Here is a 24920-nt window from a genome sequence, read left to right as displayed (position 1 = left end):
CGCAGTTCCCCATTTCGTTTTAATCTGGCCTCTCATCATAACTGTACTATGTTTCCCCTGTTGGGTGCTGGCATCACCTGGCTAGTGTCTTGTGATGGCTGTATAGGTTGTTCCTTGTCAAGCTGGCTGTTGAGGGAAATTACATATACCAGGAGTTAGAGCAGGAGTAGAGAGTGAAGGAAGAAAAGCCGGGGATCAGTGGTAAGGCTTCTTGAAGCTGATCCTCCAATGGCTGTCAGATATATTTGCAGTGCACAGATGCATCATGCTCTCAGACTGAGGGATTTAAAACCTAAATCGCATATGAGATTTTTTCCTCTCCTATCCCTGGATCAAGAGTCCCTGACAGGGCAGAAGAGTAAATCCTAGATTAGGAGACTAGTTCTGTCAACCCCCGAGGCTGTATGTATTGCAGCAGGGGCCTATGTAAGCCCTGTCACCTACTTGTGTTGTCTGTTCATGTGAAACCTGAATATACTTCACGAAGATGCTCTGTGGAGGGATAACCTAGTCAAACAGGGATACACAGAGGCACTATTGAAGCAAAGAGCATACTGGATCATGTGGCTCAGCCTTGACTGTGTGTTAAACAAGAGGATTGTTGAATCAATGCAGTAGATAACTGCAATATATACAGATGAAGATGTGCTGTTCCTGGGCAGGTGAGGACAAAGAAAAGACAATGCAGTAAGACGTTATGATTCTTAAGAAAGCATTTGCAGTAGACTTTAGAAGTTATTTGGCATGTTCAATTATAAATGATTATCAAAAACACCCTAGTGTTTAGGCTTTACACCTATGAATTACAATGGATTACATTTTTTATTTTCCTTGTAAATATTTAAGTTGGTGTTAATGGGACACTGTCAACTTAAAATTCACCCATCTATCTGAATTGTTCTACCTACTTCCTTTACAAGTAACTATTTAAATGACTATAACTGAAAGAGATTAGAGAGAGAAATAATTGCATATAATTTTATTTACAATGTGCATTTGACAGCACTTTGTATACAGTGGATTTCACTGCTTCCTCTGTTTGTTTGGGTCTTTCACACAGCAACAGAGGAGAGAGAATCTTCTTCTCTCATTTTTTTTAAAAGGAAAATATAATTGTGAAAGAACACAACTTGGCAGAGGTCTGTGGGAGAGGGACTGCTTTAAACTTTTTTTTTAACTGACTTGATTTGAAGTTGACTGCTTCCTTCTGAAGTGGAGAGTACTTCTTAGTAGTCTCAGGGTGTACAACCTTAACAGGAACGTTGAAGATATTGAGAAAACAAGTATTAGAAAACCAGGAAGTTTGTTTAAAGTTATATCCTAAAGATTAGAAAGTATGGAGTAGGACAGTAAAGGTTGTCCAAACAACATTAATTCTACCCCTATACTGAAAAACCAGAAACACTGAGACAGCCTTGTCTGTCCGTAACAAATACGAAGAAGAACTCTATATAGCTTGAAAGTGTCTCTCGCCAACAGAAGTTGGTCCAATAAAGACATTACCTCATCCACCATGTTTCCTTAAAAAAATATAGGTCATCTCATCAGAGGAGAAAATCCAGAAGCACATACTCTGCATTGTATGGGGTAGCACCATGTCTGGACTGCTTGGAATTGGATTCAAGCTCAGCATCTGAAACAGCACAGAACATGGTTTGTTCCTGTTTTTACTTATAGTTAATCTGGTTCAGATGCACGAATTGCTGGTACCTGTTCTTAGCAACTCACCTACCTGTATGATGTGAGCCTCGGACTTGCAAACATTAGGTGGCTGTCAGAGGCAGATCTCCCACCCTCGCCACTGCACTCAAACCTGAGAGGCTTGCCGACACTACAGGTTATGTTGGTGTAACTTACATTGCTCAGGAGTGTGAATAAGCCACCCCCTGAGCGACGTAAGTAACACCGACCTAAGCACCGGTGTAGAGAGCACTGTCAGTGAGAGAGCTTTTCTCCCACGGACATTGCTACCACCTCTCATGCAGGTGGTTTTATGATGCCAACAGGAGAGTTCTCTCTCCTCAGCATAGAGTGGCTTCACCAGATACACTACAGTGGTGCAGCTGCAGCGCTTCTAGTGTAGACTAGCCCTATAGCTGCAGCTCTAACCCACACACTGCCTGGGTGTGGTGTTCTGTCCCATCTAGTGGCACCGAGACCACTTAAAGAGAGAGAGTTAAATGAGTCTGCTCTACAGCCTTAGCTAAGAGCCAGCTGGCTTTTAGCTCATGTGGTAGAGGCTCACACACTAAGCTCAAGTGATCTCTGGTTAAATCCCACCACTGACGACTGGGGTCTGTCGGTGTTACACAGCCTCACCGAGATGTTTCTGCTCTGCATCAACACCCTGTTGGTTCATGGTGTTTTGCACTCTGCTTCACTGGATGAGAGAATGTCAGACTCTCGGCTGTGAAGTAGGGAAGAAATACCTTCGTAATTTCCCTGGCCAATGCCAGAATGCCTAGGAAGTCTGCCATGGTGCATGCCCTGATCCTGCTTTGTGGCATCACTCCGCGCTATTCTGATTTTGACAGAACTCATTTGCCTCTCCCCATCTACTGTCGCCTCCAAGCATGCAACTTGCGCTGCTAATGTGAGAATTAATTGAGAATATCCACATGCATGTTCTCAGTCTTAACATTGAACAACCAAGGTTTGTGTTGTTGAAATATATTTCTCTGCATCAACAATAATTTTTCCCGCTGCCCTGAATACTTTCTCCAAGATGTTTTCCATAAGCTGATAGCTGGTTTTTTTGGTCTGAATTTCACTTTTCAGCAAACGTGGAATTTGGAAAATGTAGAAGTATGGGGATCAATACCAACTACTTACATAGCTTTTTGAGATAATTGTGGTGTATTTAGCTACGTAACTGTTAGACTTTCTTTTCTATGAACTGTAACTTGAAACTATGCTATGAACTCTGCTGTCTACACTATAGGCAATTCAGGTTTAGTTCAGAGTGAGACTAGCTGTAGTTTGTGCGAGGAGACATGCACCCTGTGCTCCCTCCTAGGGTCCTAACCTTTGCTCTGTCTTGTTTTGGTGCTCTCTTAATCTAAAGTAGAGGTCATGGTGGCTGAAAGTAGGTCTTCATTCAGAAAAACACAACAATAAAGTCTAATTCTACATTATTCTGTACAATACAGTGAAGCATCCAGGACAAATATTTGGTTATTCCCCCTTGTAAAATATAATGTTGCTCCAGCATAAAATAGACCAGTAGAGTGAACATAAGAAAGGAATTTATTTTCCCCTGCCTTGTACCTTGTGTAGTAATTTACACCTGTACAAAGTAATTGTACAATGGTACCTTATTTGAATTCTTCTTTTACCTTACATCAGTGATAGCATTTTACAATCCCTTTGCACAGCTGTAAATGATTGCACAAGATGCCAGGCTGTGGAGAATCGGGCCCAGAATATCCAAGCTAGAGTAAGAACCCACCTTCTGTATTCCTGGGAGACTCGAGACAGGCCTTCGCCCATCTCTTGCAGGTAAAATATCCTGATTATGTAGAACTGTCAAAATTAAGCATGTTGTGAGAGACCTACACTTCCCACTCTGTCACATTAAGTTGCATTGATTCTCTAGCACTACAGGTTCTGATCCCAGTCACATCAGTATAAATATTAAGTATCTCATCAAGCGTCAGAAAAAGGAGCAGGAAATGGCATGATGAGAGTCAACCTACAAAAATGCAAACTAATACAGCTGAAGGGAAAAAATATAACTGTTCAATGGAAACGTGGAAGGGAGCAATGCTGGGGAACTCTCTCCATCCCAGGCTCATGTCTATGGTATCTGAGCACAGTATCTCAGAGTAGGCAGCAAATGAGGGATGAGCTTGCAATGTGTCATGGCACTGCAAAAAAGACAACACAGAAGCAACCGATTATGTTACAGGGATCTGCCAGTCTCTCTCTACAGGGCACTTTTCAGATCACCCCCTGGAATACTACGGTCTATAATGGATACTTAACTATGGTGGATGGGACAGGCAGAAAAGAGCTAAGCCCTGCCCGCCTGTCACATGATTCAGCAGGGCTTTAAGGGAAGAGGTGTGTCCCTTTTCCAGGAGCAGAGAGAGAGGTGCAAGGGGAAAGGCCTCTGGCCTCTGCAGCCCATTCTGGGGAGTAGCTTTGTTTTCTTGTTTTGTGTTTGAATTAATGAACCGTATCCTGAGGAAGGGTCTAAAAGAGACTTGGGCATGGTGCTGAATTCTTCCTGAGCTGGTGAAGGAGCCTACAGTAAAAATGTTGCCAAGCCAGTGGAAATACAGTGAAAAGCAACAAATAATGGACTATTGACTCATTAATGGGGTAAGGCAGGGCCTGATTATGACATTCTGAGGCCCTAAGCTATGTCATGTGTAAGACGCCTCATGCCATATAAAATGAATTTATTATTTTCACAGGACATTGAATATATAAACACAAAAGCTTTATATCTGCATATATACAAAGGGAAAGTTGTAAAAACAGCCCTCTATGTAACGATGACATGACAGAAATAAATTTTAGATAAATTCTTTGAACTAATTGCATATGTAAGTAAAGTAGAAGTAAACAATACAATATAAAAATACAAAATTAAAAAAAATACAGTAACTAATAGCATTTACTAGAAGACTTCAGGAATTTTTTCTTCTCTATTGGGGCATTTAAATTGTGGAATTCCTTGTCTGAATAAGCAATGAGACTCTTAGAGGATATAAGATGGCAGTAGAGGATATAGGATGGGGATAACCCACAAACTTAAAGTTCAACGGTTAGTTTCTATTGAATTACACCCAGGTAATAAGAAAAGTATCAGAAAATTGTATATGGGTTGTATTTTTCCAATAAATTTTTGTTTTTTTAGAAGGTTATGTTGAATTACCTAATATTGGTTCTAAAATTAGTAACTCAGTTTTTATTGAAACCAGTAAAATAATTTTATATTATAAATGTTGAGATTTATATATCTATACAACAACAAATAATATTTTTATTAATATAAATATATGCCAAAAATCTGTGTTTTACTGGGATATTTCTGTGAAAGTTAGTGCTATTTTGTTTATGTTCTCACAGGAAAACAAGAGAGGATATATAATTTTTTTTTTACACCATGAATAGGGAAAATTATCCTTTTTTCATATGAATAAATGAAAAAACATTTGATAAACTTTGTATTTCCCTAACAAAATTAATCCAGACTGTATATAAAATATATTTACAAATGTTTATTGTGATTTAATTTTTGCTACAAAACAATGAATTGTTGATTTTTCTTTTGCCATACTATAAAAATATAACGTAGTATGCATATGATATGTGATTTATAAGTCTATGTAAGATTTTTTTACATAGCATACTACCTATAATAAAATATGATCTTGTGCGCTCCAAACCCGTCGAGCAGAAAATCCAAGAAAATCCATTTTTTTAGGCAGCCATCTCTCTTCGCTTTGGCTTCTCTATCCTCTGTCTCCCCCAAGAGTAAACACCTCGGACACAGAGTGATGAAAAGCTATATGCGCAGAAGAAAAAGAAAGAATTTACCAGAAAAGACTGGTAATCTCTAGACAGTCATTGAGAGAGTGAGAAAAACTAGCTTATATTCAAGCAAATATCATTAATATTATAGGCTTTAATAGCCTATAAATTGTATATGCACGTAGTTTAAAATAACTTGCTCACCAAGTACTCAGAATATTTTGATCTCTCTCTCTCTCTCTCTCTCTCTCTCAATATAGAATCTTTCTTCACTTCTCTCAAAACTTGCTATTTATCCTTTCGTCAGCACCGTTTGATATTTACTGTGAAGGTTCCTGAAACTGACAGAGGGAAGCCAACACAAATTTATCCTCCTCAAGATCCACTCGACCCAAGTCCATAAGACGATCACCTGCAAACTCAATCATGTCAAGCATGGATAGTGCATGAAGCAGAAAGACACACAATTGTACGTATGTATGCACAGATCAAAAGAAGAAAGAACACACTAACATACGAATATGAGCTTGGCAGGATTGCTTCATGTCACTGCTGTCTCCGACCTCACATTTGTCCGATTTTATCAGTGGTGAGATTATTTATTTATGTAAATAAGTTTTGAAGACACAGTCAGAATTGTACCGGTGGCCGCTGGCCAACAAAATGCAGCTTTGGGAGACTAACAGACTTACTCATAGAAATACTAATTTTACAAGTGCAATTATTGTTTTTTTCCTCAGCCCTGGCCTCCCACCTGTCAATAATGAACAATTAGTGAAGGGTAAGGGTAGGGTAAAGGTATTTATGTAGCCAGATGTGCATATTTTTGTCATTTGAACAAAATTGTCTATATTTAGAGAATCTTCTTTTTCCCATATCTCCTTTATTTATCAATGGATTTTGATAAAATTGGAAATGGAGTCAGTTTTTTTCTTTTTTTAGAGGCCCCTCATATTGCGAGGCTCTAAGCTGTAGCTGAGTTAGCTTATACCTTAATCCGGCATTGGGGAAAAGCAAAAAGACCAAACATTTATATGTTAGGTAAACAACTAATGGATAACATTCTACTGGTGTTTGGAGAGGGTAAAGACCAAATGGGGAGAAGGACTACTGAGGATGCTCCAAGGCTATAGCTAGAAGCAGAGGGATGAAATAAGCAGAGAGAAATCTAGGGTGAATATAAGGATATGTTTCCTAACAGTGAGATCTGTCAGAGTGTGGAATAGCCTCAAAAGGGAAGCTGGGAAAGACTGTTTGCTTGAGTCATTTATAACTAGTCTGGACAAGGTGCTGAAGAATATGCTGTAAGGAACAATTCTGGATCTGCCCTTAGGGAGGAACTACAATGACCTAATTGTCTTTTTCCACCTTAGTTTCTCTGATTCTGTAGTTAATCACCATATATTGCCTGTCTGATCTCCACTGAGAGTGAGTGAGGTCATTTCTTTTGTAAACAAACTACTTGTTAGTTATCTAGTAAATGGAACTTAATATTCCACCACATGGAAAAAGTCTGAATTTTATACCAAAGTTTAAACTAGAGATGGGGTCCAAGCCAGAACCTGAATCTGAACACTCCTGAGCCTGGCGATGAAATACAGATCTGAATCTTTGTTTGGATTCAGCCTGTGATAGGGAGATGTTTGAGCTGAATCCAGACAGGTTTTAGTTCAAGTCCATGTATAATTTAAGACTCTGTCCTTACTGCAGGCTAAACATGGGTTAAGCAGTCAAATGTTAATCAATGCACAGCAGCCTAAATCACTGGAGTGCGACCACACTGTTGATATCAGTGCATTGCTGTCATATCCCATGTCCACACTGGTGCTGTATCTGTCCCTGAGAAGCAATACAGTTATCTGGGCACAGATCCTGTGATTCGTAGCACCAAAACTCACGGCGTAAGCACAGAGTGTGCTTGTACTCAGAGTGTTGTACGTCAGCTTGTCTGCCCACTCTGGAGATTGTGGGAGGAAATGGGCTAGGCCCAGGAAATTCATTTCCTGAGAGAGAGCCAGCTGGTGTTAGGTGTCAAAGGCATGGATTCTGCTCATCCCAATAACGGGGGCCAGCAGCGGCTGCTCTAGTGGCAGGCAGTATTTCTTTGGTGTGTCTCTGCAGAAGCTGCTGCCAAGAGACAGTGGTGGGTGTTTGAGAGGCAGCTTTTCTTTGCCCAGAGAAGATGGAAGCAGTGGCCTGCACTTATAAGCACAACAGCAAGCCCAGATCAGGACCATGTGGACATGGAGGAGTAGACTGAGCTGATGATGTTCTTCATAGCAGACCATCCCCTGTGCCGACTGTTGCTTCTGGACGAGGCTCACAAGCACTCAGGGTGGAACCACATTGTGATGGAAACATGGCATCACATCACAGTGGGCCCAGAATTCTCACATGAGGAAAGCCACATTCCTGGAGCAGTGTGAAGGCACTCGCTCTGGCCCTTGAGCAGCAGAACAGCCAGTTGAGAGGGCCAAAAATGGTCCAGGAGCACGTTGCTATTGCCTTGTGGAAACTGGCAACCCCAAGCTGTTACAGATTTGTTGACAACCCGTCTGAGGTAGGCAAATCCACAGCTGGCACTGTGGTCATGGAGGTTTCCAAGGCAATTTATACTGTGCTAGCCCACAGGGTTGTAAAACTTGGAAATATTCTGAAATAATTGCAGGATTTGAACGGATGAGGTTCCCGAGCTGTGCAGGTGTGAGTGATGACAAGCATATACCAACCTTTTCCTGCCATTTCAAGCAAGCAAGTATATTAACAGGTAAGAATACTACTCCATAGTTGTGCACGTCCTTGTGGACCACAGGGTGGCATATTCATGGCCACCTATATCAGACGCTCTGGCCTGGTGCGTAATGCCAGGGTATTCAGGTCTGGCCTCTTTCAGTATAGGCAAGCTGGTACATTGCTCCTCCCAATGATAGTCCTCAATGGGGTGTCCCTGATCACCGTGACTGTAGGTAACCCCATCCTACCTGCTGCTGTCACTCTGGTGGTTGAAGCTTATCCTGACTTGGGCCCCTTGGACAAGCAGCAGGTGAACTACACACTGAGCAGGGGTGTCATTTCCAGTGTGACGGAACATGCCTGAGGCTGACTGGCGCTGCTTACAGACTTATTTGTACTATAGCGTATTTAACACCATACCTTTGACTGGGGCATGTTGGGTGCTTCACAATATATGTGAGGACAAGGGGGAGTGCTGTGGGATGGAATGGATTGATGATGATATTTTGAGGTCTACTTACAGACAACCACCAAATGCACCTTGGGTCTGTTAAAGCAAAGGCCGTAAGGGATGCCTTGTGTGCTTGCATTCTTGAGCTGCATGAAAAGTAAACTAGGGCTGATTAATTGGGTTGTCTGGCACATTAAGGCTGTTGCCTTGAAATCAAAAGTAGTCTCTATGCATGAATTAAAGAAAAATTTCCTTCTCTAACTTTATTGAAGCTAAAAAATGTGGGCAGACCAGCTAGTCTAACATGGTTCAAAGATGTGCAAAAAACTACAAACAAGTACAAAAACATTGATTTGTGCCAAGGTTTTCATGTATCTGATCTCCTTCCCCTGCACTGGAGCAGGCACAGAGTGCAGCAGATATTGCAGTTCCATGGCTCATTGACTGGGTTCCTCAAGCATTGTTGACTATAGGTTGTGGGACAGAGTAGTGTCAAGGTACAGCCATGGGTTTGGGCACTGGTGCCATGGAGGTTTGCTGGGACTTTCTCATGAGCCTGAACAGTCTCTCAAACATGTCTTTGACATGCCATATTTCACTCCTTAATCTCTGAGTCACGGGGGAGACATTCTGCCAACAGCTTCTCAGGCTCCTGTCCTCCTTCCTTCACTTCTCCAACCTCACACTGTCCTTCTTTCCCTTTTCCTCCTGTCTCCTCCTTTTATGGTGTGTGGATCAGTCCTTATGCACCTCCATGAGCAGGTAATCCTGGTCCTTCATTGCTTTGACCTCAAACTCCAAAGCCTTTCACTGACAATCAGTGGTCTCCTTGCTGTCCTCCCCTCCCTCAATGAGTCTTCTGCTGTGGCAGAGGGTCCTGACTGACACAGGGGAAAAAAAGTTAGAGAGCTTAGAACCTTTCTCAATGTACACAGCTGTAAATAAAAAGTATCAACTTTTAGTTCTAAAGAATGCAATTCCTTTTATTGATTCTCCCACCCAGCAAAATTCTGCCTGGTGTGAAGCTTTGTAAAGGACTGTTCCCAGGAAAAAGAAATAGTGAGTTAATTTTACATTCCAACTCTCCCAAAAGCAGGCACAGGGGAGTCCAGGTCCTGGGAGACAGAGCAGCATTGGCAAGTATATCAAAACCTTTTCAGGCTGCTGCTTATAAGACGTGGTCCTGCTTGAGATTCCAAAATGGAAAAGGGAGCAGTTATTACTTATTCTAAGTCTTGGGAAGGAGCCTTTCCAGCTCTGCAAGGACAAATCTTTCTGCGTTCTGTGGCAGATGAACTGATAAATGACTGGAAAGGATTTGTCCATTACAAGGGAAGCAGAGGGAGGTTTGTTTGCCTTATGAAGGAATCTCGGAGACTTCCTGGAATTTTTACTGAGCAAAAAATTCTATTTCATTGTGTTCCATTCCTGGAGAGTAATCAGATGAGCAATAAAACAGCTTCTGCACTAGTCAGAGGGTGCCTTAACGTGCTGGGGTATTTTGTTACTAGTGCCTTTAAAGAATGTGTTATGGCAGGTAACATTTTGCCTGGACTGTGGCCACAAAGCATGTTATTAATGGAAAAGCAAAAAGCTATCACATTAAGCCACTGTAACCCGTTGGTTTGCAGAGGGGGTTTTCTCTGCTTGTCTGCCATTTTGAGTAGCGTGGTTGGAATTGGAGTGAATGAGGAACGGCCGTGGTGGTGGACAAGCGTAATGTCGCTGCATCTGTCCACAGCTAAAGCAGCAGCCAGAATTATAGGCTAAAACCCATCCAAATATTTCATAATATACTTCAAAACAATAGGAAGAGAGGCCCCAGCTGCGATGCTCCCCTAGTGCTTCTCTGTGGAGTTCATCCACTCTGGTGTTCTTCCTGGTCCAGACCAAGGAAGACATCCTGTGATTTGGGGGCTGCGGTTCTCTCCCTTTCTGGGCCAGTTGTCTGAGAAGCTGAGGAGGTGTCCATGTCCTCATGGGCATCAACAACATTTGAAACCCACATGATGAAATGGGGCTCTGTGCTCAGCATGCCTCTCAGAACATGGTTCAGCTTGTAGACCAGGGAACTTGTCGGGCAGCACTGGATTTGGAATTATCCTTCCAGTACTTCACCTCAAGCCCCTTCATCCTCTCCCTGTACTGCTGTCTGGTCTGCTTGATCCAAGATATAACTTTGTTCCTCTTTGAGCACCTCAAGTCATGGTCGTTGCCAAAGATACACCAAGATACCGATGTCAGCTTCTGACCGGGTAGCTGCAATATTGGGCATTCTTCTGCTGTTTCGTACACCGGAAATGAATGAGGTTGAATCGGGAGAAAGAGCAAGCAGTGTAGGACCAAGGATGCTGAGCAGAGGCATTTGAAGAGCCAGGGTCAGAACACAGGTAGATGGCATGATAGTATACCAGATTGGATGTCCTGGGGGCTTGTGAGAAGGAATCTAGAGAACCATCATCTACTAATTGTTGAGATTGGGTGTGGCTGCATGTTTTCACTGAAGTTACTTTGGATACACAGGATAAGATAACTTAGGGTCTGCCCTGTACCTCAGGGCATGGTGGCTGCCTCACCACGTGGCACAGACAGAGGTATGGGATGTGTGCACACAGAGCATGTTATGGGGAATGCAAGGTAAATCTACAGAGAAGACAAAGCCTTAATCCTAGCCTTCAATCACTATGAGGTGAAAGATATTTGTTTTAAAGGCTGCAGAACAGACTGATTTAGGGACAATGGAAGTAGTGTGCACATATCCCAGGCAGAATTTGTGGAAACTGAAATCCAGTAGCATCTCTTGTGTCTACAGCTGATAACAAAAGCCAATAATTAAAAAATAATCCCAATACATGTTCTGGGCTCTAAACTGTCCTAGATCTCCTCATCAGCGGGTCATAGGGCAGGGGAACTTTAAAGATGGGGATGTTACCAGGTCATGCTGAACAACCACAAAATTACTGATGATTATTATGGTTTTTATATTATTTTGTATTAAAGTAGTACTCAGAGTCCTCACCCTATTTGATTGCCAACACTACCCAGAACCCCTGTGGGGGGAGAGAGTGAATTGAAACTACATAAAGCTGTTTGCACATAAAGTCATTGCCTTATGATCAGTGGGTGTCAGTGTATGCTGTCTGTCTGTCTCTCTCTCTCTTTTTCAAAATCCCCGCTCCAAGGCTCAGAAAAATCAACCACTGCACCCCACCTCTACCAGCTGGACCCTCCCCTTCCCTTCTCAGGTGCTCCTACCATCAGTACAGCTTGACCCCCTTGGCCCATGAGCAGTGATGAGCTGCCAAAATCTTAACAACGGGTTCCCTCCTCACCCCACAAGGGGGTCGATGCCCACCCCCACCCCCCAGGACTCCTGCCCCATCCAAGCCCCCCATGTTCCTTGATGCCTCCCCAGGACCCTTGGCCCATCTACCCCTGTCCCCTGACTACCCCCAGAACTGGGCAGGAGGGTCTCGTGGGCCACCGTAGTGGGTGCCCGCCCGCCCCTAAGAGCCAGAGGCACCTGCCAGGGGGCGAGGTGGGGAGTCCCGGAGGTGCTTATCTGGGGCAGCTCCCAGGAAGCATCTGGCAGGTCCCTCTGACTCCTGGGGTGGGGGAACATAGCTTGGGGAGGGAGCAGGGGGAGCGGCTGCTCCCCCACTGATCACATAAAAAGTGGCGCCTTAGGCGCCGACTCCCTGGGTGCTCTGGGGCTGGAGCACCCACGGGGAAAATTTGGTGGGTGCAGAGCACCCACCGGCAGCTCCCCACCTTGTGCCCAGCCCCAGATCACCTCACCTCCGCTCCGCCACCTCCCCTGAATGCACCGCCCCACTCTGCTTCTCCTTCCCGCAAATCAACTGTTCGGTGGGAAGCCAGGGAGGGCTGAGAAGCAGGCGGTGGCTTCCCGCTCAGGCCAAGGGTAGCGGAGGTGAGCTGGGGTGGGGAGTGGGTCCCCTGCGTGCCCCCCATCCGGGTTACCTGCTGCGGCGCGGGCGGCCCTACTCGTGCCCCCCCCCCGCCCCAGCTCACCTCCGCCTCCCTGGGCCTGACCTGGAAGCCATCACCTGCTTCTCAGCCTGCCCCAGCTTCCCGCACGAACAGCTGATTCGCGGGAAGCCTGGGGGCGGGGGTGGAGAAGCAGAGCGGGGCAGCGCCTTCAGGGGAGGAGGCGGAGGTGAGCTGGGGCCGGGGCTGGGGCTGGGGTGGGGAGCTGCTGGTGGGTGCTCTGCACCCACCAAATTTTCCTCTTGGGTGCTCCAGGGCTGGAGCACCCGTGGAGTTGGTGCCTAAGGTGCCACTTTTGGCCAGTTACATTTAGAAGCCCTTTTAGAACCAGTTGTTGGACAACTGGTTCCAAAAGGGCTTCTAAATTTAACAACCGGTTCTAGCGAACTGGTACAAACCGGCTCCAGCTCTCCACTGCCTATGAGCCCCTACACCCACCCCTTCCCAGAAGCCTCCGCTCTCAAGGGAGCCCCGCCTACCTTCCCCTCCAATAGAAGCCCCTGCCTTCCCACCATATTGGTGAGCCTCGGGTCCACCTGTCCTGCTTCCCAGTCCTCTGTGCCAAGAGAAGCAGGAGCAGTTTTGCTGCATTTTTGGCATGCTGAGGGACAAGAACACAGAGCAGGACACAAGTGTAGCGCCATGCCAACAGCACACCCAGCCATGTGATACTGTGCAAGGTACTTACGAGATTGTGTGGCAGCTAGCGCTGCTGTGTGTGCACACAGCTTACAACTGGGAGGAGGAAGAGAGAAGCACGTTTTCATTGGCAAACAGCAATGCAGTGTAAAAACCCAAACCAGCCAGGTGGCAACTACAGCTGACCTTTTGTGACAAGGTATGGGGGTCCTTTAAGATGGATTCCAGGTCTAGCAGTGCCCCTTTCCTGCTTTTAGCCCAGAGGAGGCAGGCCTATATAGTGAGGCATGCTGGGAAGTGTGCATGGGGGAGGGAAGCAGGTTATATAACTAGCTTCCCTGTCTCAGAAGGGAGAGAGGATGTGGAAAGAGCAGATGGGCTTGATCTTTTCACTGAAATGACATGATGGGAGCTAGAAGAAGCGCTGAAGCCTCATGAAGGACGTAAAGAATGCTGGGAAGGGGGCTCTGAGATAGCTTAGGCGGAAGCTGTTTCGATTTATTGGCTTTGTGCAACTTTTGATGTGTGTGTGTGGGGGTGGGGAATCTGGTATTAGGAGCCCAGAGTGGGAGAACAAGGTAGAGGAAGCAGCCTTGGGCAAAGGAGCAGCGTGGGCTGGAGGCCCAGAGTGAGCATCTACTTGCTTCTTAGGGAAATGAGCCCATACCATGCCCAAGTGGGAGCTGAATGCAATCCCCTAGTGAGAAGCTTGAAACCCAGGTGAAGACTGATTTGGATTTGCTGTGTTTGATGTTGGCTCTTGTTAGCCAGTAGAGGTGGAATTTTGGGTTAGCTGGACAGCTAACTTAACAGTCTGCTGAGGAAAACTGAGGAAGTGAGCACTTTACTATGTTAATAAGTAAGAGTCCTTCACTCCATATTTGTCCTGCACAGTCACTGAAGAGAACAAAGTTAAGCCCATTTAATAGTATGAGAGAAATGGTATTAAGCAGCGTGCGAAGTGGAATCGGATGCCTCTTGGCTCCCAAAAACATTAACAAACGTACAGGATCTGAACGTGATCTTCATCAGACAAGTCCCCAGAAGCATCCTATCTCCTTGTGCACAAACATAAATGACAATAAAGCCTGTCTAGCTCTGTCAGTAGAGCCTGATGGTGGACTCTTGTGCTACATATACTGAACTTTAGTTTGCAGCTATAGTGCAGTGTGACTTTCCTGTCTGCAGGAGTTAGGAATCAGTGATGCTTTGCCTTTGTCTTTTTCAATTATGCTCATTTGTATGTGATACCAATAACTTTAGGAATATTCTTTAGCTTAATTTTCCCAGGACTTCTATTTGAGTCCTTGATTCAGCAAGGCACTTAAAGTTAGGCAAGTACTTAGGCATACCTTGCTGAGTTGGGCCCTTATTGTACATGTGTAGATTTGCAGATGGTTAATCTTATAATCAATATGAGCACGAATCAAAATGCTGCATCCAAACACCTCTTTGAGATTTTAGATCAGGATCCGAATTCTATACCTGGAGCACACCTCTACCTTATAATAATGCTACTGCTGATCAACCAGGATACTAAAGAGCATCAAAGTGTGGCCATGAGCTAAAGATTTTGTCAGTCAGGTTTAAACTTTGCATTTTCAAATCCAAAGCTTTGCATAGTGCAGAAATTCTAGGGTAAATGTAAATAGCATTCGTCTGGAGGATTAGCTGTCTCTTGTCCAGAAATGCCACACCTTGTAATTAAAGAAGAGGCTGTTCGTATGCGACATAGGAATGTGTAGGGTGTGGGCCATCTCGGATTTACAGGCTATAGCATTTATGCAAGAGGAAAAACCCTGTTTAGAGTTACAAATGTGGTAAAACGTTTGTTTAAATATAACATTGCTTTGAAAATCTGGCAAACCTCTAGTGGGAGAATGTGGTTGCAAGTAAGCTCTTGCTAGAGAAAAAACTCCAGGAGAAATGCAGTAGTATTACTCCAATAGCTGCTGAGCTGATCATTTCTCTTTGTGTGCAGTAACAAGATAACACTGTGCAGGTTGCATATAAATATATACATTAGTTGGTTACAGGGAGTTACAAAGTTAGGCTACATGTTGTAGATCAACTTCATAATTATCCCTTTGATCCAAAAAGCATGAGTGAATTTTAATGCCAAAGTAAATGCAACGAGAGCACTTCAGTTTGTGTTTAAAAAAATCTGATGAAAACTGAGCATAAACACAGGGCTCAGAAAGTCACTTCGGTTGTGCTCTTTTTTTTTTTTTTCTTTTTCCTTCTCCGTTGAGTGATTAGACACTGAGATACTTAAAGCCTGGCAGAATAATGTTATTTACATTTGTCAGCTCACACCTAAAGATTCATGTTATAAGGGGAATCCCTGTAGATTAATTCAGTGTATTTTTTGACTAAACGTCTGGCTCATTAAAAAATATGAGTTAACCAGAAAAGGTATAGTGGATTAAAACTCATGGAACATTCTTTCTATGCTAGGCAGAACTGCTAGTGGTTTCTATGCAAGTTCCAATGGAGAGTCAGCCTCCTGATTCACATTGTTAAAGAATATCAGGGTTGGAAGGGACCAAGGTCATCTAGTCCAACCCCCTGCTCAAAGCAGGACCAATCCCCAATTTTTGCCCCAGATCTCTAAATGGCCCCTTCAAGGATTGAACTCACAACCCTGGGTTTAGCAGGCCAATGCTCAAACCACTGAGCTATCTCTACCCCCAAGTGGGTAAGTACTGTATATCTGGGGTCAGGCTTGATACTACGCTTGATCTTAGCCACTGTCCTGCACAATACTCATTGTTCCTCAAATGGGGAGGAGGTGATGGGGGTCTTATGGTGTGCCTGAATTGGCAAAAGTGCACAACTGTATTCGATATGCTATTAGGGCATGCAAAAACAAGGAGAGACACATACTTTCTAATCCACAAACTCTGGTAACTTGAAATGGGTCTCACCATTGTGAGTGCAAAATATAGAGGATTTATTGCATGAGGATCTGAATGACTACACTGTCTCTTTGCACTCATTTGCACTGGTGAAAGGTATTGATTTTAAAAGAACCACAAAAATCCCCTCCTCTGAAAATGACCAGATTTTCAGTGGAATAAAACAAGAGTTTACCATAGTAATGCGAGTGAAGGGTGTGGCAGTTGATTCACAATTTTGAAGTCCTGAAGGGACCATTATGGTCATTTAGCTTGACCTCAGTTGGATGGTGTTTTCCTTCCATGCTAGTATTGGTTGTGGTATTACAGCAATACTGTTTTGGGGCCACATTGCTCACCTCTGCAGCAGCTGGGCACAAAAGGTTGGGGATGCTGCAAGAAATCTCTTCCTCTTGACAGCAGCCAGCCACAATCATAGTCCACACACTCTCTGAGAATACACAGGGACTGCTCCCCCCAGTAAAATTCCACAGCAGAGCACCGTCCAAAGGGAGGCAAATGGGATGGAAGGGGCAGTGCCAGTGTCCCAACCCTATCCACAGTGGTTCAGTGCAGGCTTAGTGTACAAGGAGTAGGATGCTTCACTATTTGAAAGGCACAGCAGCAGGTGTCCCCCCCCCCCCGGAATGGCAGGGAACTCCAGAGCTCTCTGTACACCTCCTTACTAGCAAGCAGGCTCAGTGTCTTAGTGAGTAAGCTGTTCTCTAAATTCCAGCTGTGTTTATGTGAATAGTTTTTAGCTAGGTATTTCTGCATGTCTATAATTGATTTTTGTATGCATTTGCAAAATCTACAAAATCTTGTCCGCAAGCTGGTATGACTCTGACCAACACAATTCTTTGTGTGTTTTAGTTTGCATCAGATGCAGCCTGATTCTTGTATAAAAATTCCATGGGAAAATCCAGGAACGCCTGCATAGCTGATTTGGTATGGCACTGGCTTTAATTGTTTTCAGACTTCAGTTATGAAGGCCAAGAAACTAAAACCCAAATAACGTTTTATTTCTATCCCTTTGCAAATGGAGGCTCTGTGGAATGCATGACTGTAGCACTCAACCCAGTCTGTAGAAAAGTGTTTTAAATGTCCTACAGATGCCTGCTCAGTAGCCTCTATATATTTATTGGGCCAGACTCTGGTTTCATGCTCATGCAATTCCGCTGGAGTTGGCTGGATTGCCAGGGGCAATTTCTGACTAGAATTTGGACTGTTGGCTCAGTATCCCACCACCCAATCCAATACATGTTTGATTATGAACTGAAAATTACATTTGGAATAACTAATGAAAATGGACAAAATTCTCCTGAACTACACTGATACAACTTTGTCTTCAATAGAACTGAATGCCACAAGGGGTTGGTAAGAAGATAGGAGTCCTTTGCTTTGGATCTGCTCTAGGATGGAAGAGACTGAAAGTCATGGGTACCTGAAGATCTTGTGGGTAATAAGTTGGTGGTCTCAGTCCACCTCTGTTGGCAGTCCCAGGGCCAGGTCTATGTTTTGTTGTTTGAAACAACATATGACCAAATCTTGAACTGAAACTATAACTCAGTCTGTGGCTACACAGACCACTTGAGTTTCACGCTGAGCAGAATTTTATGTGAGCAAAATCTGTTCTGTAGACATATACCTCAATGATTTGCAGTTGTCATATATATTTTGGCCCAAACTATCAGGTTTCACTTCTGGCTTCAGGTGAGTTATGCCAGTCTAACTGAGAGAGGGCTTGGCCCCGGGTATACAAGCTATTCCAAAATCAATTTCAATATTTTTTTAAGTCTTACAGCTCCAAATTATTTAAGCCTTAGTTTAGCAATATCTCTGCTGAGGTCAATGTAAGTCTTACTCAATTAAGGAAAATGGCATTTGGCCCAAAGAGTATTAAATGCATATTTGCATTAAAGAAGCCTTGGAGCCACTTGTCAAGATACTGTATTGGTAGGGCAGGATAAATTGCAGACAGTCAGTGATCTTTATTATTCTCCATTGTAATCACAAAAAGAAGGTGCAATTAAATTAGGGGGAGTCATTTTTGGCTAGCTTCTTGTGGTTTTCATTTTGTAAATCTTCTGTGTAGCCCAGCTAATCTGAAAATGGCAGGAAACTCCATTCTAGTTATTAAGAGACACTCAACATCTGCAATCTAGCAGTACTGGCCAACTGTACATTTGGGACCCAACAGTCTAGGTATTGGCAAAACTGGTATCATCTAACCCTAATATATTCATTTACCAGTTGATGGTGTTGTGAGTATGTCAACAGAGCAGCTCTCAAACACGGCATATTTGAAAACGAGAACTACAGCATTAATCAAATGCTTGATTTTTGTTTTGCTGACCTACTTAATTAAAAAAGGGTCTAAAAATGGAAGGGCTGTTTAGTTTAACATGAAGACAGAGTTGGTTTTTTTCCCAACATCTGTGTCCAGAAAGGAAGAAAAATCCTGTTTTGACTGGCCTTCCTCCATCAGTCATTTTTTTTTATTTCTTGTCTAAAGCAAAGTAAGTTACATAAACATTCCACCTCTTTCCATAAATTGGCTGCAGTTTCTGAACAATAGAGTTACTGTGAAAAGAAAAAAAAAACAACCACAGACACACCCCACAACTGTTGTCCCACAGCCAAAGAGAACTAAAGACACATTCTTTGAAAGTACCAAAAAGGAAATCCATGGTCTTAAGGCAAGACCTTTTATGTTATGTTTGGAAGTGTTCCTTGTTTCTCCCCTTCCCCCCTGCTTCTTTTTTAGCTTTCTTAATTCAACATGCTTGAGAAAGTAAAAGGGTTCTAGGCAGAACTTTATTCTTTCTTGACATGTTGATAATATTTGTCAGTACTCACTAAATGGTGAGTGGATAGTGACAGAAAATTGAATACTAGCACCTCAAAAAGGGGAAAAAACATGCACAGTGTACTTATATAGCACTAGTAAGGCTTCTGAGGCTTCCCTAGTCAAAAATATGTCACTCCTAAAAATAGATATGTTAAGACAGAAACGTCTGTTTTAATACTGGCAAGGCTGAGTTCTAGAATTGATAATCCTGAGATTACCATGTGCCCTTCACTCAAGCACCTCAAAGTGCTTTACAAATGGAAATTCAGACTCATCACTACCCAGTGAGGTAGGGAATTGTTGTTGCAAATTTACAGCTGGGGAAATTGAGGCATAGAGAAATTAAGTGACTTGCCCATTGTCACACAGCAAGGAAGAGGCAGAGCAAGGAATACTACCCAATCATCCTGATTTATGGTCCTTTTCTGCATCTACTAGCCCACACTGACTGTCAGATAAAATACACTGTTAATTGCCATTTACTGATTGATTGACTACAGGGCTGCAATCCCGATGAGAATAAAACTACCATTGCTTTCATTGGGAATAAACTCCAGGCACCAGGAGCCTGTTGTTGAGTTTTTTTTTGTTTTTTTTTTTTAAACAAATGTGCAAAACAATCACAATAATTGTGCATATAAATTACCAGTTAGGTGTCTGTTTGGTCTTTTGTCTGTTTGTACACACAGCTATCACGACTGCATATGCAATCTCAGTAACTGTGTGCAATTCTAAAATTGCTGCCCCGTGTATATTCAGAATGGAGGTAGAAGTCTTGTCTTTACTGCAACAATTATATTAAATTATCCACTCCAGCTAGCCTAACTCATGTAAAAGCAGCCACACTACAAAACAACATGATCAGCATAGAGTAAATGGGTTACCATCTGATGAGTTGTTAACTCAAGCTATAACCTTTAGCTGCATTCTCACAGCATTATTAACTTGAGTATCAGTAGCATTCAAGCTTCAGCCCATGCCCTGACATTCAAAATTCAACTCATACACTCTGATGGCCAGCCAGCTTGAGGTTTAAAGACCACTGAATTTGAGCTAGAGATTTTTGTATGTGGACAATGGTTGGACTAGGGGCAACATTCACATTCTTCCTAGAGCTAATAATGCAGTGAAGACAAGTCATGTAGGGTGACCAGACAGCAAATGTGAAAAATCGGGATGGGGGTGAGGCGGTAATAGGAGCCTATATCAGAAAAAGACCCAAAAATTGGGACTGTCCCTATAAAATTGGGACATCTGGTCACCCTAAAGCTATGTGTGGTATAAATTATTAGACTAATTATATTTATCTAGAAAGGGAGCTGTATTGAACAAATGTTAAATTATTTAAGAAGTTTATTAAGATTATTGATCTACTGTCAAGTCACCAGTGGAAAAATCTAAATAATGAAAACAACAAATCGAGAAAAAAATCTGAAAAATTAGGTTTGTTGAATTTTAGTAAATTAAATTCTATAGAAGTATTTTGCAGATTTAATCTATAATAATTTCCTATACATGTATGTTATTTGTATTACAGTAGCACCCACAAGTCTCTACTAGGGTCAAGGCCCCATTATGACAAATGCTGTTCGAACACTCAGGAAGATACGATCCCTGACCTGAAGATAACCTCTCATTTTAAGATGAAACACAACAAGTGAGGGGCAGGAGGAAACATTTAAAATTAGATAAATGTTATTAAAACCAAGATATACATGAACTAAGCCAAGTTTTTGTACTCTACTATGACTTTCGGGTGCAGTAAGCAGCACAAAGACTGAAAAGGTTAAAAAAAATTTTCTTCTGCCTGCCAAACTGTTTCTCTGTTTCACCCGTGGTGTCCAATTTTTCAATCCCTGAGTCAGTGTCTGAAGTCAAAACAACCAGCTGGGCCTCACAGAACCTCTCACTGTGGGAAAGCTCCGCTCAAAATGGCTGCATTGTTTCTCTGTAATCTTATACTTAGTGTTTAATATCCTTAGCAATTCACAGAATTCTCAGGATTGTGTTTTGGCCCTTTACCCCTGGGAAATCCTGGGCTAAACAGTGTTAAGTTTTAACTGTAATGTTATAAGGGCAAATGTCAAAGGAGTAAATGAACTGTTCACTGCACACATTAATGTATTTGTAAATAGATCCTTTTTTACTTAAATATGTTTGTATTACAAATTTGAGCATCTACTTTTAATTTCTTGACAGATGAGTCACTTAAAACAGAATCCCACTCCCTATTAATATGAAAGACAAGATGCTGGAAGTACATTATCCATCATAAAGAATATGACACAGTAACATCTACTAATCTAGTATATTTTGTCCTTTGATATTCAAATTGCCTCACAAAATTACTCATAGACATGGTATTCAATATCTATTACATTATAAAGATCCATATATAGGCAAAAAAGAAATGTGATTAAGTAAGAACAGGATTACAGGGAATAGGAAGAAACTGAGATTAAGAGCTTTCATATTTGTTTATCTATTCAGCTGAAGTCAGTGGGAGTTTTGTCCTGAGGAATGACTGCAAGATTGGACTCTCTGAAAATATTGCTAGAGACAGGAAAAAATGTAAGTTGCCAATGAGATTTTCAAATAATCAAAAATACAAAGGAATCAGGCTGTCAAAAGTTGGGCAATTAGAAAATGTGGGATCTCAATCAAAACTGGGCTTGGGGGCTGGAGGCTCCAGAAGCACAGACAGCATTTCAGCTGACTCAGTTTGTCTATCCCTAAAGAGCCACAAGAATGCAGGGCCAAATTGTTCCTGGCTCTTGGGTGGATGGGGGAGGGCTCCCACAGCTTGCACAGCCTGCATAAGGACCAGGAACAACGGCAGGCCCGGTATTCAGGGACATGCAAGGACTCGCCCTCCACACTTCCGAGCGGCAGCCATGGCCCTTGCCATCTGCCACTCCACAGTAGTCTGGGGTGGGACCAGCACATTAGCAGGAGTATGCTCCATACTCTGAAGGGATTCAGTGCAGGTTTGCTCCTTGTGCATGCCAGGGAACTCAGGAAGGAATTCTCCATCAAGTAGAATGCCTGCCCACTCTCTCACTAGGGTAGTGTGGAGCCACACTGCCCCCAGTACAGCACTTTGCTTTAAAGACACAATTCAGACCTTAGAGAGTTTTGGGCCTAATTCTACAGTCCTTGCACTGCCCAAATTTCCATTAATTTTAGTGGGAATTTTAGGTGTTCCTGGAGTGTTGGATAGCATTTCTGTACCAAGAATTTGAGGATAGTCATGTTAGGGCATATAATGTTACCAGAGTGATTTCTGTTTAGTGCAGAGCTAGGAGCTGGAGGCCAGAAAATACTGAGTTTTGTGATAAAATTTTATAATCAGGCAGACGTAGGCCATATTTTCAAATGAGTTGTGTGCTGTTGCCCATGTTAATTTACATGCACTTACTGCATAAATTCCCTGTGTGTGCATGTGTGTGTGTCTGACGGAAGTCATTCGTGCTGAGCGGGAGGAAGCAGTCTCAAGAAGCAGTATGGTGCTAAGACTAAAGTCTAGCCTGTTTTAAACCCTGAGGCTGGAGTTGGATTTCCTGGAACTTCCCGCAGTAAGGTGTCTGTGTTAGTGGGCTGTCCTACTGTGGCCTCTCTGCAGGGTTTCCTGTGACAAGGCATTGCGGAAGGAGGTGATGGACACTCTAGTATGAAAATGCAGAATGAGGAAAGGCTAAGGAGGAAAAGCTTCAGGGAAAACCTCGTGGGTGCAGGAAGGATCAGGACTGAGAAGAGATTGAACCTTCCAAGACCCCACAGTGGCTGGCTTCTGTTCTGTATCTGCTTGTATCTCCACTCTATGCATACTTCCTAATGTTGTGTGATCTGTGACTCACTTTATACAGATGGCCTACAGTCTTTAGGTAGAAATCAGTTTGACTATGGGTGAAGTGAACACCTTTTAGTTTGTACCTAACTATCCATCTCTCTATTCCATTTGTGGGGGTAATCTTGGGATACACTGATACCCAGTCACCTGGTATGTGCAAATCAGCTAGCTGTGCATGTGTGTAAATTAAGTATAACTGCCACACTTAACTGTAGAAGAACCGGTTCTTTTTATGAATTTTTCTCAAATAAAAGGTCTCTCTCTTTTTTAAAAGAACATTAAATATACATTTCAAGTGTTTATTACTTAGGCTGCATGAAAAAAATCCATGTAGTTTGCATGTTCCTATGCCGGTCATTTTTGCATGATTCCCTCCCCCTTGTCTGTGAATGTCCATCGTAAAGCATAAGTGTGTAGGCTCAGCCCAAAAAGGAGCAATTTGATCTTTAGAACTGTGGTTGCAGTAGCTTAATCATAAACACCAGTTACGGTAACAATTGCTGAAGCCTTCCACAGTTATTTGCTCAGTCACTATGTATGTAACACACAGACACGTTCTGTTTATTCCCCAATTCTCTGTCAAACAAAGCACAAATTTTATGCAACTGCGAAATTAAACAGATTAGGTCTATAGTTTTAAATGAAATGGGGAGAAACAAAGAGCAAAACAAAATGAGGACAGACATGCAAATATGTATAAAATGGCCAAGGGGCTGTAACTTCACTAAACTGATTTTAACAAGACAATAGATCCTGATAGTGATTTTTAAATAGGGGGAAATGAAAGTAGTTTTTCCAGTTTTCCCTGCTCTTAGTACAGTACTCCAATAATCCTGAGTGTTCTAACCCTCCAAACGCAAGCAGGCCCACCTAATAACAAGGTGTGGTAGGCTTGTATAATCCCAAGGCCTAAACAGGCCATCATTACCAAATAAATGACTGCACCAGACAATCTCTTCAAGCGTCACATTTGTACAATATACCCAAGAGCATATCCCAAGGAAGTGGAGGCTGATTGGGTATCCCATACATCCACAATGTTGTGCAAGTCCCTTGGTAGTTCCCAGGGAAGGGGAAGGCTATTGCCATCATGCCAGAAATTGACAGGCATGTCAGAAGCCATTGCCCCTGGTAAGTGGTGGCTTTGGCAGTCTGTTTTTCTGTTGTTGGTTGTCCTGTGTTTCATTCTCTCTTTGTTCCTACTCTGCCCCTAGTTTTTCCTTCAAATGTTAACTTACATTCTACCAATTACTTCAAAATAATACACCATGTCGCACAGTAGCTGCCTGGTATTCAGCAAAGTTCCAAAAAGCTACTATGAATCAGGTCATGATGTGAGATACTTATCACAAGCTAACCCTAACCCTAACCCTCTGATCCCACTGAGAGTTACCAAAAGAAACTACAGCATTTGCTCAAGAAACTCCCTGAAAAAGCACAAGAACAAATCCGCACAGACACACCCCTAGAACCCCGACCTGGGGTATTCTATCTGCTACCCAAGATCCATAAACCTGGAAATCCTGGACGTCTCATCATCTCAGGCATTGGCACCCTGACAGCAGGATTGTCTGGCTCTGTAGACTCCCTCCTTAGGCCCTACGTTACCAGCACTCTCAGCTGTCTTCGAGACACCACTGACTTCCTGAGGAAACTACAATCCATTGGTGATCTTCCAGAAAACACCATCCTGGCCACTATGGATGTAAAAGCCCTCTACACCAACATTCCACACAAAGATGGACTACAAGCCATCAGGAACAGTATCCCTGATAATGTCACGGTTAGCCTGGTGGCTGAACTTTGTGACTTTGTCCTCACCCATAACTATTTCACATTTGGGGACAATGTATACCTTCAAATCAGCGGCACTGCGATGGGTACCCGCATGGCCCCATAGTATGCCAACATTTTTATGGCTGACTTAGAACAACGCTTCCTCAGCTCTCGTCTCCTAATGCCCCTACTCTACTTGTGCTACATTGATGACATCATCATCATCTGGACCCA

General features: G+C 43.0%; 1 long non-coding RNA gene across 1 annotated transcript; it reads left to right on the top strand.

The window, feature by feature from the left end:
- The first annotated feature begins 13608 nt into the window (after positions 1 to 13608).
- Positions 13609 to 24129, top strand: LOC122459518. Its single transcript, XR_006280264.1, has 3 exons — positions 13609 to 13755; positions 21551 to 21631; positions 22683 to 24129. It is a non-coding gene; the product is annotated as an uncharacterized LOC122459518 (long non-coding RNA).
- The last annotated feature ends 791 nt before the right edge of the window (positions 24130 to 24920 follow it).

The sequence above is a fragment of the Dermochelys coriacea genome, chromosome 3 (assembly GCF_009764565.3).
Source record: "Dermochelys coriacea isolate rDerCor1 chromosome 3, rDerCor1.pri.v4, whole genome shotgun sequence".
In the NCBI taxonomy this organism is placed as follows: domain Eukaryota; kingdom Metazoa; phylum Chordata; order Testudines; family Dermochelyidae; genus Dermochelys; species Dermochelys coriacea.
The sequence above is the reverse complement of the archived record's forward strand: the minus strand, read 5'-3'. Positions and strand labels throughout refer to the sequence as shown.